This window comes from Microtus pennsylvanicus, chromosome 3 (assembly GCF_037038515.1).
Source record: "Microtus pennsylvanicus isolate mMicPen1 chromosome 3, mMicPen1.hap1, whole genome shotgun sequence".
In the NCBI taxonomy this organism is placed as follows: Eukaryota; Metazoa; Chordata; class Mammalia; order Rodentia; family Cricetidae; genus Microtus; species Microtus pennsylvanicus.
In genome coordinates this window covers 90,377,811-90,395,689 of record NC_134581.1, presented here as the reverse complement: position 1 = coordinate 90,395,689, position 17,879 = coordinate 90,377,811, and the positions used below count along the sequence as shown (strand labels likewise).

Genomic DNA, 17,879 nt, shown 5'->3' with positions numbered 1-17,879 from the left:
ATGCATTCTATTCCCATGTTGGACTAGGTAGGATAAAGGACAGGGGACACTGTGAGTTTTTCTCAAAGTACTCCCTCTTAGCCTCTCATAATCTAAAAGCTATTTTCACTAGAGGGTCCCTAGGCTCTTTTTCTCTCCCTTTTATTGTCTTGATAAATCCTTTATTGGGACAGCTGTCTTAGAAACTAGCCCAGAACACACATAAACCCTCCTGAGCACAAGTTAGAAGTATGTGCCTCCTCCCATTGCGCTGTAGCCTGTAAATAACAAGAGGCTACTGATAAAGAAAAGAGACTGGACTGGCCTCAGCCCTAAGAACCATCCTACCTTCACTTCCCCTTCCTCCCTGTCCACCCCTGAGTGAGCAAGAGCTCGGTGACACTGGCAGGGATCTGTTGGAGTTCTATGGGGACATGGCTTTTGAAGCCTGTCTCTGCTACCCACTCTCCAGCTCTCCAACTCTTTTTATAACTCATCAAATTTAACCTGCAGAACTGATATACAGTCAATAGCCAACGCTTCTTATCTTTGCTGAGCTGGTCTTTCTCTTCCTGGTTCTTGCTTCAGTTCAGTCTTTGGATGATGAATCTACTTCTTCCTCGCTCTGTCTTCACCAGCCTGTAGGGTACTGAGTTCATTACCTTTAGCTTTCATTTCTAAATCTTGAATATTCTTTGGTCTGTCTTAAATGTTCACATTAAAGAAATTATCTTTGACAGCCTTTTTTCCCCTTTAAGAAAGTGTGCATAATGTTTCATGGAGGTAATTACAGACTTCGTATTTGTATTATTTAGAGGAGCATTTTATCTTTCCCATTTTAGGTGACCTAGGCGTAAACTTAACACCTAACTCAGGGGAGTCAGTTACAGGATTGGCTCAAGTCAGGTCTGGGCGACAGACTGGACTCTAACATGTATGTGCTCTTGGGTCTTGTTGCAGTTTTCTCTTCCAGGCCCTCTGTGACTTTCTACCCTTAGTCCCATCTCACCAAGAACTTCACCTTGGCTACTGTCACGACCCCCTTCTCTGTGAGGACTGATAAGAATGTGAAGGATTAATTTTTCCCAAAGGAAATTTGTAAAGGATGCCCCCAAACAAAAGTGATAAATTGATAAAAAAAATAACTGTAAATAAGGAATGTTCATTAGCTATGAACTTCCTTAATCCCTACCATTTAAATATGTGTCAAGGAGCCTCATCTGTTTATTCATGAATCTGGGACTAGTTTCCAAAGCCACTCATTTCCTCTGCCCGGAACACACTCTTAATGAATTGAGAGCAGGGACTGAGAGCTAGCGTTCTCAAATAATGATTAAAGAGAGAAGGATAGGACACTCCAAGTAGATGGAACAAGATGGTCAGAGGGTAATCTGGGCAACTGAAAGTGTTATGCTTTGGTTATCACACAAGGAACAAGGATTTCACAGACCTGGGCAGAACTGTGCCTGGAATTCAACCTGACTCTGGGATATGAGCAAGTTTAGACTTCGGTGGGATATGAGGACTCACAATGGCAGTTCAGCATTTTGAAAACATGGTTCTGTGAGCGACATAGAGAGATTTTTGAGTGAAGTAGAGGTCAGACAGATTTATACAATGGTCCAAAAAGTGTATAATGGGAAACTGTCCTAAGAGAATGGTATCAGGATGACCAAAATGGATACATTTGAAATAAACTTCCAGAACTGGTGACTGCTTCTAAATGTATCACTGGAGAAAGATGAATATTGAGAAGTCCAGGTTCCTTGCTGGGCAACTTAGCAGATGGGAGAGCTACAAAAAAGGAGAAGTCAGAAGGAAGCAGGGTAAGGAGATAAAGAAGATAAATCTAGGCTGCCAGTAAAGAGCCTGAAGCATATGGTACCTGGGAGGCATCCAGGTGACAGCTCAGCAGAGTGGGCTAGACAGGTATGGAACTCTTGGGCTGGAGATAAAGATTTGGGAGTTTAGAGCATGTCAGTGGGATGCACCAACATGGATACACGTGAAATTTTTCAGCAGAACACATAGACTGCAGTGCACACCAAGGTTAAGTCCCAGAATACTGAGAGAGGTGTTAAGAGCACGGTTTAATGGCCAAGAACTAAGTGTAGGACCCAAAGACATCAACCACATTAGAAATCAGCTGGGAAAGAAATGAAGGTGCCTCAAAAACCCAGGCAGAAGCTTTTCAGGTGGGAGCCATGGCCAGCCCTATCATCTGTCACAGAGATGTGATACGAGCACATGAAAAAAAAAAACAGGGCTGGAGAGATGGCTCAGTGGTTAAGATCATTTCCTGCTCTTCCAAAGGTCCTGAGTTCAATTCCCAGCAACCACATGGTGGCTCACAACTATCTGAAATGAGATCTGATGCCCTCTTCTGGACTGCAGAATATTGTATACATAATAAATAAATAAATATTAAAAAAAAAACAACAGAGGTATCATCAAAGTCCTAGAAACGCCCTGTGGTTTCGTCATGCACAGGTCCATTACTCTGGATTTTAAAGAGAGTAATTTTGGGGATATGGTGGGACCCCAGGTCCGATTGCTGCGGGGTGAGGACTGGATATGGAAGATGTGCTGCGAAGGTAAAGGTAGCAAGGAGGTGAGAACTCCTCTATGAATACGGATTAGACTGGAGTGGAGGTAGGCCATCCCTAGATAGCTCAGACTGAGGATTATTTTAATTCTTCATGTCTAAAAGAAAATCAACAAGTTAAAACAATATGTAGATTGAGAAAACATTGTCAAAGAGGGAGAGAGATTAAAGATATTGGAGAAAGACGAAAGAAACAGTGGAACAGAGAGGGAGTGGGGAGTCAGGATCTTCTCCTAGAAATGCAAGGGACAGAGGGACAGCTCCTCCTCAGACAGGAGGACACTGCCCAGCTGTGTATGATGGTTAGTAGCTGAAGTATTCTCTTTGGGATCACCGTGGAGGAAAGGGACGGGAAGCCGCCTCTCTTCAGCACACCGCTGGGCTGTAGGACAGCAGCTGCTGGCTGATGTCTGTCCTGTTTTCCCTTTGCAGTTGTGCTTCTAAGCCTCTCTAGGAAACTCCTGAGGACTTCTTGTCTCCAGTTTGCTTGATGGTTGAAACTCCACCCGCCCAGCCTTAGCATTTGAAAGAACACCTTAGTTGCTTGCATTCCCAGGCTGTAAAGGAAGCCCATGTCCCCAGCATAGAATAAGAGGCAAAAAGTTAGAGTGTCTGGTTGGAGTCTCGAGCCCTACTGCTCTTTTCATGGTCCACACATTTTGCTCAGGGCTGGCTCCCTTCCCAAGGTAGAGGTCAGAGAATGGAGAATTTCTGCTGTGGTAGGGAGATGCTATGCCACAGCCCATGGTACTCCTGCCTACCTTGGCTCTAGCTTAGGACATGGTTTGCTCTCAGTTTTTACTGCTCACCAGCCAGTCATGAGGAGTGAGGGGCTTCCTGCTCAGAGACAGAGCCACGTTCCAGTTAGTGGTCAATTTTTCAAATATAAGCATCTCATTAAATGAGCCAGCACATGTCAAATGTTATGAACACAATTTAAAAAATAGTAATCACCATGTAAATGTTAGTTATTAATATTGATATTAGTATTAATTTATTCCTCCGATTCCTTCCAGCGCTGGAAATCTATTCTATGCTCTGTAGTTCCCAGAGCTGATGGGTTAGGTGCAGAAACAGCTTGAAAAGGAGTCTAGGGGCAATAACACCCCTGGGATGTTATGAGACTTCGAGTCAGACAGACATGAGTCTGAACTGATATTTCCCTCCTTTATATAGTTTCCCAAACCTTAATTTCTTCATCTGCTAAATAGGTGTCTCATTATGCCCAGCTAACTCAGAGGCCTCATTTTAAAAAATTAAAATTGCATACATACATTCGTTGCCAAATAGACATGTTTCAAGTTAAAAAATTATATATAAAAAAATTAAACTCCTTCTCCCTGTCATTCATAGCCCCGTTTTCTTCTCGGTGTGAAAAAGTCATGCTGAATTGATTTGGAAAATGGCTGTACCTTCCCTAGGATACCTAACACCTGCTATGTTGCATTTGGTCATTAGGAGTCGTTCATTGATTCTCTGCCTCTTCTATTAGTCACTCTCCAAACACACACACACACACACACACACACACACACACACACACACACACACAGAGGGGGGTGTAGGGAGAGAGGGAGGGAGGGAGGAAAAGAGGAAGGGAGGGAGGACATGAGGTTATGGACTAGCTAAATCCATAAAAATCCATAAAGCAGGACAGCTGTAACTAAGGACTCAGTTTCTTACGTATTTAGCTACCATCTACTTCTAGATGGTTATTCCCCATTGTCCCCATTCTTCGCTAACATGTTTACACTAGTTTCTTGGGACAAGAAGAATGCCCAAGAAGTGACACTGAAAGCAATGAAGCCCAGCAGGGTGGCATCTTCCAGTGATCACATTATTAAACAGCTAGAGAACCACTCACTGGGGGAAACCCCTGGTATGGGCGGAAAGAAGAATCTCAGCTATAGCCCTGGAGCAGCATAGCTTCCTGTTGTTCATAACATGGCATCCAGGCCAGGAAAACCAGGAATGAGAGGTGAGGTCAGGACTGAAGCGCTGCCTGCTAATTTAAACGTCTTGGTCTAGGAGAGCCGGTTGGAACCCCCAGCCATCACCGCCCTGGGCAGCCTATCTATGTTCTCTCTGGGATTGCTCCATATGCAAATATTGATTCCCTCCCTTTTGTGTCACTGCTGAGAAGAACTTATTCCCATGTGAACTCCGTGGAAGATGCCTGGGTAGAAGGACAAGCACCAGCTGCTCTGCGTAAACTCCTATAGTTTGGGACAGTAGACAAAACTTCCGAATTTCCCTTTTCCTCTTGATCCCTAGAGAGAGTAGGCTAGGGTGAGGACATTGAGCCTTTCAAGATGGCATTGATTCACGGGCTCCTTCCTCTATACCAGCTATGCTCACCGTGAAGAAATGCAGTTACCTTAATTTTATCACTTCATCCTGGAAGTTTCCAAGAATTCTCACCATCACTTCCTACATCTTCACATAAACAAAAGCCCCCAAAGACCTGCCCCTCCCGCCACACTGTCCTCCAGAGCATAAGGCTGCACATCTTCTTTATATGCCTTCCAGTTGTCACGTGACGACTAACCCTGATTGTCCCCTTGATTGGCTGGAGAAGTGCCCACACGGCCTTAGGAAAGCCCATTTCTAGATGTGTCTATGAGGATGCTTCAGGAGATGGTGAAATAGAGGCTGGTCCTAAAGAACAACTTAATCCAGCTTAACCATCGAGGAGACTATTGAAAGTCTTCCAGGGGAAGCGGGAAGTCAGGGCCTGGTTGCAGGAAGCAGGTCACCGGGGCCGTGTCTGTAGGGCTGTGTCTTCCTCTCCCTCTTTCCTGTTGCAGCTCCACTCTGCTTCCTTCTATTCTAAGATGGAGAATTTCTGTTCCACGCTCCTGCCACCATGGTATACTGCTTCCTGTGAGTCCACAGTCACTGGAGCCGAAGACTTTAGACTAAAATATTTGACTTTATGGACCAAAATATTCTTTGCTCCCTTTGGTTGCTTCTGTTGGGTATTTGGTTGCAGTCAAACAAAAGCAGCCAACGCACTTACTAACCCTCTTTAATATAGTGGATCACTGAAACAGGAACAGTTTATGTGACAGCCACAGAATATCCACCTCTCCTCCTAAGTCCTAGCTGGACAAAGACTCAGACAGCATCATTTCCCCGCATGGACATGCTTTACCTGGCATAGAGCAAGAATTCCATAAATATCAGTCATTTGAGGAATGAATGAGTCAAGGAGAATTTATTTGGGAAAGCAAACAACAGCATGCTTTGTGCCTAGAGAAGCCATAAACCAAGTTGTCTCATAGACAAAGACATTCCTTCCTGAAGGCATTTGCATCAAAATTAGACTCCCCATCAAGAGCACAGAAGAATTGACAATGTTTTATATAGGAATTATATATCTGCATGATCCAGCTTGGTCAATTCTATTTGGTTTCCAGGAATTCATTCAGCACCCAGACTGCTCCCAGCATGACGTTAGGTGACAGAGGATGTAAAAGAACATGGCTGGCTTCCTATCAACCCTGAGCTTATGATCTCCTGAGGGAGATGGCATTTCTACTCAGGAACCTGTGTCTTAATCAGAAGTACACTGGCTATATAATAACGGCTTCAGGGGGTTGGGAGTGCAAGCATTAATAAGCTCTTGTCTCTACGTATTACTTAGAACAAGCTCCAGGGACACTGGATATATCTCATTTTAAGTTCACAGATCTCTAGCCTTTCCCATCCCCCCAGGACCTTTGTTCTGACTTTGAGTAGGTACATGCCAAGAGGAATGTGTACTGGTGTACATGTGACTCCCCAGGTAATAAGAGGAGCCTTTGGGAGCAGCTTAACTGGCTCCCATAGGTCAGGCTTTGAGCTTTCCACAACCCCTTCCTGCCTTGGGCTATTTCATGTCTTTTCTCCCAGATAATTCTCTACTTTCAAGATAATGCCAATGTGTGCCAGCATGGAGAGATGACAGGAGGTAAGGCTGGCTGCTTTCTCATCAGAAAGAAAAAGAAACAGAGTACATCTTGATTCTCAGAGGGGCAAGATGAGGTGGTGGAATAAGCCATCCGCCTTGCTGTGTCCGGTCTTTTATTTTGGAGTGAAAGCAATGTCTAATGCTGTCAGACAAAAGCCTGCTTTCTAGGTTGCCTCCTTGCTTGGAGTTTAACACAGAATCTCAAATTTCTTTTTCTTGTTTTGCACAACTGAGAACTCTCTTGGAAGCATTTAGTGTGGATCTAAGACTCCTGTCAATTCTTTTAACTTTTGGCTACTCAACTGAACAACTCGTTAAAATAGAGCAAATTAACCCCATGCTATCCATGAGGATAGCACGAGGGTCATGGGACCACACGGAATGACATATAGGCGTGAGCCGCTTTGCCAGTGTAAAAGGTATCTCACGTGTCTGCAACTTATACCACCTTGCCATTCTGTTTTTCTGCTATAGCTAGGCTCTTCTCAGCCTCACACCATTAAGAGCCTGAGATGTTTGAGAAAGTTTAAACACAGAGCAGATCCACGCTATTTCTAAACCAAAGACCTTAACGCTTCTGCCTCTAACTCCCTTGTGTTATAAATATGTAACACAGACAAATCTAGATAATAGGAGCTAATATGTACTAAGTGTTTCCTATACAAAGCTCAAGAGTTTCTCTTTCCCACTGAGTGGCTCATGTAATGCTCAAAACCATTCTCTTGCGGGACCTATGATGACAATCACTTGCACTGCATAGCTGAAGAAGCGAACCTCTAGTAACTTCTCCAAGTTTATACTGTGGTAGTACCAGGATTTAAAACTGGGCAATCCCTTCTTGGCCTTCCTTCCCTGCTATTTCACAGAAGGCCACCGGCCAGGCAGAGACAACTTACCCCATATTACCCAAGAGTCAGATATGGAACCAGGATTCCTGATCCCCAGCTCAGGTCTCGGTTGTCTACCTGAGATGGTAACATAATATAAGAACAAGTCCTTAAGCTCAAATCTTGTTTAGACACTTGATGTTGTTGGGAATGACCATAAACAAATGATTAGGCAGGACTGGGTTTTCTAATTACAGAAGAGTGCCACAGACGGTGTCTTCAAAATGGTCTACTGTAGGAATTAAATGAGACAGTATGTCTAAGGAGCTGGAGTTCTTAGCAGATGATGGCCATGATGGTCACATGGTGGCACTTTCCTCAGGAGGGGGTTCAGAGTGAGGATGTTGCAAGAGTGAGTTTAGAGGGGCTTGGCTGTTGGTACCAGGGGTGGGGGATATGGCTGTGGAAGGACAGATATAGGCAAATGATACACCGGAAGCTTGAGTCTACGCCAGAGAGCAGCCTCTGACTTCAGGAACAAAGATGAAAGAAGCCTCAGAAAGAGAAGAGCAAAACTAAAGCTGCAGGTGCTGGGGAAACTCACCTGAGACTTTCCTCACGCACCTTGATGATTCCTCTCTTCCAGCCACCATAGATAGACAAGTTGCTGAATGGGGACAAGCCCTTCTGTACCCCGTGGGGGAGCACCTGTGCCCTGAATTATCTGTTCCTTTTCACATTGTGGCAGCCAAGCTTGACCCGACAATCAACAACCAAAGCACAGGGTTTCCAGCCCGGGAAAGAGCTGGCTGTCCCTCCCAAGGGAGCTCTGAAGATATGCAAACTTTTGCAATTGCTTCTGCCTACTCACATCTCTTTCCCTCTGTTAACAACTCGACAGACATCTTGTCTGTGTTTGATAAATAAGCTTCTCTATTTATTCAGGGGAGTGAATTTGTACCTATTATGATTCAAATGACATTGACATGATATTTTCTCTTTTTTCCCCCTGCTGTTGAAGCAAGAAAAGAAAATCCATAGGAAAAAAAAATCACAAAAATCCCTCCCCCCAAAGCAATTACTCTGCATATTGGTCCATGAAATAAATAAATGCATAAGCTAACTCTCTTTTGGGGTGGAGATAAGGGAACTGATAAATAATTTAGAAATTGTTGCTGCTTCCTGGTTTGCAGAGATGCAGCTGGCATGTGTTAATCTGAGCACATGCTGCATTCATTAGACGCCGAGCAACATTTTAATTCCTCAGTCTTTAACATTATCTGCAAGTCGGACTGCATGGGGAGTCAGATCCCGGCAATGTCAATCAACCCATTACACAGCGCAGGCTCCATCAGATGGAGGGCTGCCTGAGTCAGCCAGTCAATCAGAGGTGAGGAGACTAGCAGGTAGAGGATGTGGGCAGGGGGTGAGTAGTGTATCACCATGGGCAAAGGACAGGTGGGCAGCTAGCGCACCACCAGGAAAGTAGGGGTTGCAGTGGCAGCAACCACCATGTCGTCTGTCTTTCTTGTTGATCAGCTTTAACTGAACCTTTTCCACCTTCCCTTCCAGCTGCCTTCTTCTGAATGCTCCCAAACAGTGACCCAAACAGTTTCTCTAATGTTTTGAATACCCACAAAACCCTGCAGATGTAGGAAACATAGGAGGGCTCACGATTTTAGGTAAAGGTGGTAAATGAAGCAGAGTTTCTGGGAGAATCTCACATGGAGAAAAATAAATCATCTTACATCCCAACACTGCACATACAAACATCTATTGCATTCATGTACATCTGAAACATAGTGTCCCACAATGCCCTTAATATGTCATGAACTTCAACAACTCTATTTCACTTGTCAAGGCAGGGCTCACACAGCCTGTACTCTAAGGAAGCTTTAGTTCCAAAGAGCTGGGATGAGGACCCGGACATCACCTTCTCCAAACCTCTGATGCTTCTTACATACTTACATGTCTTAGGGACCGCCACCTAAACATGGAGTCTGAATTTTTCAGCCGATGTGTGGCGACAATAAAGGCACCTCCTGTCTTGAGATGACTGGAAAGACTAAATCCCATACTGCACGTACTTGATTCCTGGAAACTATTAAGTGAGTCTTGCTTGTGCTCTCCCTTACACCGTTCCTCCATAGCTATGCTTACATTTTCTTTTCTGTTTCTTCTCATTCCCATTCTCTGCTTTCTTCTCTGTCTCTTGCTCTCTCCCCTGTGCTCCTTTCATGGGTATAATTCCTGATGGGGAGGATGAAGCAGGCATCTGGAATTATTGACATTTGGGGCAGGCTTGACTGAGTTGCTAAAAGTGGATGGGTAAAAGCATTTGGAGACCTGCACTCACTCTCCTGGTGGGTGAGCTCCTCCCCTGAAGTGCAGCTCAAAGAACCAAGCCCCCTGGTGGTCACCGGCCATCTGGTGGTTTTAAGCAACCTTTCAGGCTCCCTGCTTGGGCTCCTGAGGACAGAGAGGGGCTCTATAGGTCCCAGAATAACCAGGGAGCAGTCATAGACATTTTTCTATTTAGCCGAAGTCTAAGGTCTACCACAAGGCCTGGCATGACCCTACTGTGCTTTGGGAATTGCTGTGGCACATTCTAAGTGGAGACTTCCCTCCAGTCTGTCTGTGTTAATGATAGCCTGGTTTGGAATTCTGAGAAAGGAAGAGACGGTGTTTACTCTGAATTCAATACTTCATTGACTTTCAATTGGGGTTTGTGCTCTGCTCTGCAAAAATCACAGCACCCAAGAAACCTCAGATTAGTGTGTAGCTCCTGAGGGCTTAGTCCTCAGGGCCTGGAGATAGAGAGTCCCACCCGTGTCAAGGACTTTAATTGTGTGGAGGACAAGATATAGGAAGCCGGTTGCCTGGGCAGAATTTGTCGAAAGGGCTCTGTCTTAGGAGGCTGCTGCCTCTGTCACAGTCTCCAGCTCCAGAGGGTCTGTTATTGCCAGATAAGGAAAGAGGCTATGGATTTTTCTCAGATCTCAGTCTGATTCCGAGTTTACCGCTCCCTGTTGCAGTCTAGACTGCAGAGAAAGATTGGGCCATGCTCTGTGTACGAGAACAATGGTCCCCAGGAGCTGATGATGTGGCAGGTTGCCCTCTCTTAGGGTTATCAGTGTGCAGTTTGCCATGAGCTGCTCACCACCCTGCTGGTGTGTATTCAAGGAGCACAAACTCATTTGTCAGCCATGCAAAGCCCAATTAGGAAGGCAATGCCACTATGCATTAATTGCCCAACATGCACAGAAGCCAAATGTAAATCATTCGGGGGTCAGCCATTCTTGGGATTGATCCACCACTGGGGAGAAGCGGAAGGCAGCTACACCCAGAGTAGTATATGTGCACCCAAGCGTGCACGGGTGTGCGCGCGCACACATACACACACGCACACACACACACACACACATTCTCTGTAGCTTTTAATAATCTTAACCTCAATCTAGGTTGTAAAGAAAGCCCAAGGAAAAGGAAAAATTGGAGCTCTAACTCGGGACAAGTAACACGCTAGCCTGACACGTTTGGGGACCTGGGATTTTAGGAAAAGCAATTGCATTATTTCACCAACTTTTAAAGCATTGCTTGCTGTCACCTTTGACCTCTTGTAGCACTGTTTGGACATTGATGGATGAAATTCTGCCAGCGTCTTCAAGAAAATATGGTTCCCAGCTGGCAGGAGGACATCTTGGCCCCTCAGAGGCCATACTGGCTCCCAGGACTCAGGCAAAAGACATCTCTGATTTGTGAGCTTGTTTGGGGATATTACAATGTCTGAGTTTGAAAGTCATTTGACAAATTGGGCTGGGCGGGGTGGTGGTGGAACAGAATTGAAAGATATTATAATACTAGAGATGAGTGAGCCAGAAGATGGGTGGGAATGGAAAAGAAATGGGAACAGTAGGAGAGGCATAATCTAGTGTGTGACCACCACTAAATTATGACTTATGAAATAGGTGCTTGGTACTATATGGACACACACACACACACAGAGTAGTCTTGAATAATTTCCACATCCATCTAGGTGGAGACATCCCAAATAAAAGTAAAAATTTGAGATCTAATTCAGGTGAAATATTATGCCAGCCTGACATGTTTGGGGGCAGGTTGGTGACGACAGCTGAGCACAGACTTAGTAATGGATGTATTGTGTTGATTCCTTCCCTTCCCTTGCTGCAGACTTTGGGGAGCAATGACTGCCCTTATGCCAGGAAATTTTTTGGCCCCGTGAGTTTCAAGGCTCTGCCATGTATATAACTACCCTTCCACATTCTCAGAAATTCTCAGAGGCACTGGCTCTCCAAGAACCTGCTTTTCCCTGTCACTAGAATTAAGGACGGGACTGGCTTCCTGGAGTAGACTTCGCCCTTCTCCTCCAGCTCTCTGGGGGCTATCCAATTCTCTGCAACACCCTCAGACACAACTTCCAGAACGATAGGGGAAGCAGCTTGTCCGAAAGTAGAAGAGATGTGGGAATTGCCTAGAAAGCCAAGCACCATGCAAACAGCATTTAGAAAACAGGAGCTGTTGCTCTAATTATGGCTGGCTCTGTTTTAACACCAGCCCCACTTTTCTTTTCATGTGTTCATCAGAAACCTGGAAAGAAATCAGTCTCCAAAGGAAGGCAGACACTGCTAGGGCCACCACTGCCTCCTGTCCTTAGTATCCTTCCACCCATAGGCCCGGTTCTCTGGGAACCAGATCCTGATTGGTATGTACCCTGGCACTTCCAGGATCCAGACTTTATGTCAGCTCTGGAGGTGGGAATCAGAATGATGCTCCCAGTGTGGATTTTGCCTGTCAGTTTCAGCACTGAAGAAGGGGACAGAGAAGAGGGTGTTGTAAGGGTCATAGTTATAAAGGTAAAATAATGCAAAGATACATTACTAACAATAAATAGCAATCATGTTCAGTCAATGCGCTATTAATGCATTCATTTAATAAACAGGTAATAAAATATTTAAGGCAAAGACATTTAATGATAATAATAGCAGCTGTCATTGACTAAATGTTTACCATGAGCCTGGCTAATGTAGTAATCTCCAGTGTTCAGTCCCCAGCAGCCACTCAGGCAGGCTTAGATTAAGATCTATGCAAAATGTCCTGCCCGAGGTCACACCACCCTAGTGTGACCTTATACCTCTCTTCTGCTGGAATGTGAACTCCTGGCGATGTGTGTGTTCCTGTTTAGGAACCCTAGAACATGTAGCTAGTGACATAATTTAGGGAGACACCACAAATGGCGGATGGAGAGCCAGGCTTGTGTGCACTCTGACAGTTTGCTTTGAGAACAGGATAGAATGGACCATGAGTATCTTGTAGATTCTTTCTAAGGGAAAGAGAAGGCTGGAGCTTAGAAAGTGAAGTCACTGACCTCAGGCAAGCCTGAGGCCTGAACACAGTTTCCACTGCCTTGGGAGGTCATTTCTCTATTACACATAAAGAGGATTGGAAGAAGTTGTGTATGAACCTCAACAATATCGAATGTCTTCATATCTATGCTCTTTTCCTTTACGGGTAGGAGAGTAGCCATGGAAACTCAGCATCAATTTCCTGTATCATCACTGTCTTGAGAAACACATCAAGTCCCGGGGTTAGAGGCAGGCCTGCTCGTTGAGAAGGGTTTTCCTACAGCCCTTTGAGGAAGCTGGGAAAAGGACAGGATTTTCTTGGTGTTTGCCCATGCTGCAGGAGAAATAAAAACCACTGGGATGGAAGATCATTCTTCACCTCAAGCAGTAGCAACACTGAGCCAGGCAAGAGGGAATACACAATAAAGAAAACCAGTGTTCAGAAGACAATATCCAATCCCTCTTCTTGACTGAACCTAATTCTCAGCATGAAAGCCTGATTTGTCTCCTGCTTCCTCCTAAGGTTGCTCCATCTCTCACTTGCCTCCATTTTTAAAATGAAGTATGATTTTAGTATGATCTATTAAAAATTTGCTATCTATTCTGTGGGTTTAAAAAAAAACAAACTTGTTGGACTAGGGAGATGTCTCAGCAGATGAGATCATTTGTGAAAGGGTGAGAATCCAAATTTGAATCCCTAGCACCCACACGAATTTGGGTATTGCCACAAGTGCCAATTGCCACAACATTGGGAGATGGAGAGAAGAGGAAGCCGGAAGCTCATTCACTCACTGCCAATAGTAAACTTCCGGTTCACTAAGAGACTCCATATGTAGAAAATGAGGTGGAGGGAATAATGTAATGTCAATACAGGTGGGTATAGGCATACACATCTGCACACACATACATACACACACACACAAACACAAGCACACACACACACAGACACAAGCGTGCACACACACACACACACACACACACACACACAGTTATGCGGTTCCCTGCACAATGAAAATGCAGGGCATTTCCATTACCTAAAAGGATTCCTAATGCTCATTTGCAGCCTCCTGATTTTATCAGTATATCTTGCCTTTTTCCAGAATGTTCTATGAGTGTAATTATATAGTACTCAGTCTTCTGACTATATCAGAAGTTCAGCCATGCTGTTGTATGTCTAGTCTTACCCTTTTATCCACTAGCCAACTGAAGGTCATATGGATCATCACCCACCCCTTTTTTTTAACATTGCTACAAATGTTTGTATGCAGGGTTTGGTGAACTGACATTTTCTGTTGCATTTGTTAACACATAAAGGCATTTTAAACTTAAATATCTCTGTTTCTTCTTGAATATCCTTTTTGATTCAGCTTTATTGTAATTGTTTAGTAAAACTGTATATTCAAAGTGTAATGTTCAGATACACACATACACATTGTAAATTATCATTAGTGACATTAGCTAACATACTCATCGCCTTTAATGAGGGGCATATTTTTAAGATCTATACTGTTGGCATATTTAAAGAGTATAATCCAAGGCCTTGACTCTTCTTGTTGGACACAAATCTTTTGAATGGCACATATAACTATGTCTCTCACATGTCTTTAGGCGATTTCTACAAAGAGTTTTTTCTTTAGTAATTTCCTAAATCACATATTGTTGAATGCAGGTAAGTGCCAGACATTGTACAGACGTGAAATCCGGGATACTGGGGTGCTATTCTGAGCTGCTGAATGAGGAATAACTGTTATCTCATCGAAGTGGAGAAGCTGGAACATGGCACCATCCACCCAGGTCACACGGGTATGTAGCTGCTACAAACAACATATGAACTGTTTATAAACACAAAAATGATATTGATCACCTGGTGTGGCCCCCGAGATACTGACTAGCTTGGAAGCCTACACTTAGATGCATGGCCAGGATACATTTTGAAACTGAAAACCTCACTCTGAACTTTTCTCTGATGCTTGAAAGCATTCAGAGAAATACTTAGTAGGTATTTGAGCAATGAAAATGGTTTGTACTGACAAGTCTTTATAGGCAGAAGCTCTGGGAAGCACAAGATTGACTCCGGAGTGATCGCAGATGGTCAGATGGCTTGCCCGCCCGTGTTTTAGCTGCACCTCCTTGGAAGTGCTGTTCAGCTGATGATACGGTGTCCCCCGCACTATTAAACACACTCTGCTGATGAGCCAGATGAAAGAAGTGAGGGCTCTGGATGAGAGGTGTCTAAGGAAATGTGCAACCTATTTTGTTTCCAGCACTCTCTTCTTCCTCTTCTGCCCCCCCCCCCCAATTACTGCATCTACAGACCATCCTAAGAAGGGAAATGTTTTCCTTTATAGTAAGTCAGAATTTGTAACTCTATTACTTCATTCATTGATTTTGTATTTGGCCTTTGGGGCCATTCAAACTAAATGGAGATCACAGAAGTCTTTTCAAAATATTTGAAATCTGTGGTGTTTCCCTCTCTGTTCTCAGACCTAACATCCCTCATTGCCTCCTGCCTCTCATAAGAAGACACATTATTCAGTCTGTTCATTGCCAGGGCCACTCAGGACAGGATTCTGTTTGCCTGTGAATCCCCAACTGCTTTAATGCTGCAGAAGGAGTGTACTGTAGACATGCTGGTCTATTAGTACAGCCTTGTCCATCAACTTCGGGGGGAGCTACCATGCACTAACAACACACAGTGCTTCCTAGAAACTAAAATTTCCAAATATTTTTGACTTTCGAACCTGAGCCCAGTTTTCTTTTATTGCTTTAAAAAGATTGCCTTGCATAAAAAAATAAATTCCAGTCCATTCCACAAATTTATCAAAATCCCTTGAAACAGTTCTTTCGTGCCCACTACTGACCATTCTTCCCAGCTCTGAATCAGAGTGATACCAGCAAGCCTTTGACATCTCGGTCTTGTGCTCACAGAACTGTTTCATCGCACAAGGTTGAAAGCCAAACCTTAATCCAGACTGACAGGGCCCTTCACCTAGTCCCAAATTTTCATCACTCAAGGTCTAATCCTAAACTTAAAAAGTGTTACCTACCAAAATTTTCCATAAGTAACAAGGTATCCAAAGGAAAGAAAGCGGGCCTGAGGGAACCTAGGCTCAGGGAAATGGTGTTGTACCAGTGAGCGCAGGTCTCCCGTTCAAAAGTTTGTCGTTATCCAGACCTCCTTAGTAAAAAAAACAAGCACTCTAAATCAGCTAAAATTCTAAATGTTCAGAACAAATATTGATGATTTCTTCTTCTCAGTGGCATTAACGATGGACGGAAGATCCGGGCTTCAGTAACATGTGATGATGAATTCATCCATGCAGCAGTTTAAAAATATCCTTGGAAGCCACCCAGACTCTTGAGGATGTGGCTGATTAGACTGCAGAGAAGAAGGTGAGGAGACTCTGCCCTGGTTATCTGGCACCTTGCTGGTGACTGCAAGGGACCCAAGGCCCTAGTCACAGCAGGCCCAGAATGGCAGCTGTCGGCCTACCCCTCTGACGGCAGTGCAGATGTCTGCCCCGGCACCATGACGGAGGCTCATGTATGGTGCCGCGCTGGCATTTGAACAGCGTGGAGAGGTGGCATTTGCATTCTCACATACAGCCAGACCAGATGCCTTTATGCACAAGGAACCAGAGCCAGCCTCTCCAGGGGAGCCAAGTAATGGACACACTTGAGAGAAATCTCAAAGTGTGATTCCTGAACTAGAAGCCTCAGTACCAACTGGGAGCCTTGTAAGAAATGCAAATTCTTTGGCCACCACAAACTTCCTTATTCTGTAAACTTCAGGATGGAGTTCGGCACCCTTATTTTAACCAGCCTTTCGAATCTGGTGCTCACTAAAGTGTGAGGAGCGTTCTCCCACTTGACAGCTCAGGAAGTGATCGAGGGGAGAGTAGCACCTTGGGGTGACTGCAGTATTTGTAGGCACATACAGTGGTGGGCTGTAACTAAGTGTCATAATCACAGAGTGTGTCCAAAGAATGAGACTCACAGGATGAATGGACTTTGTGATGGTTGATATTTTGGTGGACAGGTTGAAGAAGGAGCGCTCCACAATTTCTCTATTGTGCCCTGGAAATGCTTCTTAAATCGGGCAGCCCTCCAAGCACGGACATCCAGTGTCCACACTATCACCTGAAGGGTTTCTGCTGGGTCTCTGTGACACTGGCACAGCCATCAAATAGCCTTTTTACATTTCTCAGGTAGCTCTGGTGGCCTGTAAAGTCAGTCATTCTCCTGCCTAAGGCATCTACCTGGTAGCCAAGAACTAGCTCTTTCCTCTTCATTCTCCTACCCCATCAGCTCTCCTCTTCCCAGGCCTCCAGTCTCCTTTCTGCCTCCCTCATTCCCACAGCAATCCAGTCAAATGAGCTCACTCAGACCCTTCAAGCTGCTACCTCCCTAGACTGTGTGACTGACAAACAAGAGAAACATTCTTCACTCTTCGGGAGGCTGGAAGTTGGATATCATCAAGTTAGCATGTCCGGATCCTGCGGAGGGCTCTTGTCAGTGCTACAGAGGGTTGCCTTCTCGGTACATTCTTCCATGTTCCAACATGGTAGCTCCCTGGAGTCTCTTTCATAAGAGCCCCACCCCCACCTGTATTACAAGCACTCATCCTCCCAGAACAGGCACCTTACCAAGGCCCTCGTGCCCTTCTTCAGCCTCTATCCAACCACTGCCTTATCTAAAATTCATCCCTATCTGGAGGTAGTAGAGCCTTCAGGTACTGGTGCCTAGTCGGAGGAAGATGGGTTCCTGGGGTGCAGCCATAAAGGGGAGTGGAAAACACTTCCCCTTCCTATCTCTTTTGCTTCATGGCTCCCTTGAGGTTAGCAGCCCCTTTCTGTCAGATGCATCTATTCTATTGCGTCAAAATTGACCCGCCAAGCAATGGATCTGACTAACTATGGACTAAAGCCTTTTAAAAAAAAAAACTTACAAGTTGGTTGCATCATGTATTTCATTATAGTCATGAAGAGTTGAATAATAGAGCACTTCCCTGTCTATCTGACTAAGTCTTCCTTATTTCTTCTTCAGGGTTACTTACTTGGGTTTCCCACCCATTCATATGATTCGCCAGTATATTCTCCCAGCACACCAGGCCCAGGTATGGAGAGGGTGCTCAATAAGTGCTGATTATTAAT

At 44.7% G+C, this 17,879-nt stretch overlaps 1 protein-coding gene across 4 annotated transcripts in view; it reads right to left on the bottom strand.

Annotated features, from left to right (window-relative positions):
• Ntm (neurotrimin) overlaps positions 1-17,879 on the bottom strand; it is a 978,968-nt gene that overhangs the window by 874,880 nt on the left and 86,209 nt on the right. The window lies entirely within an intron of this gene.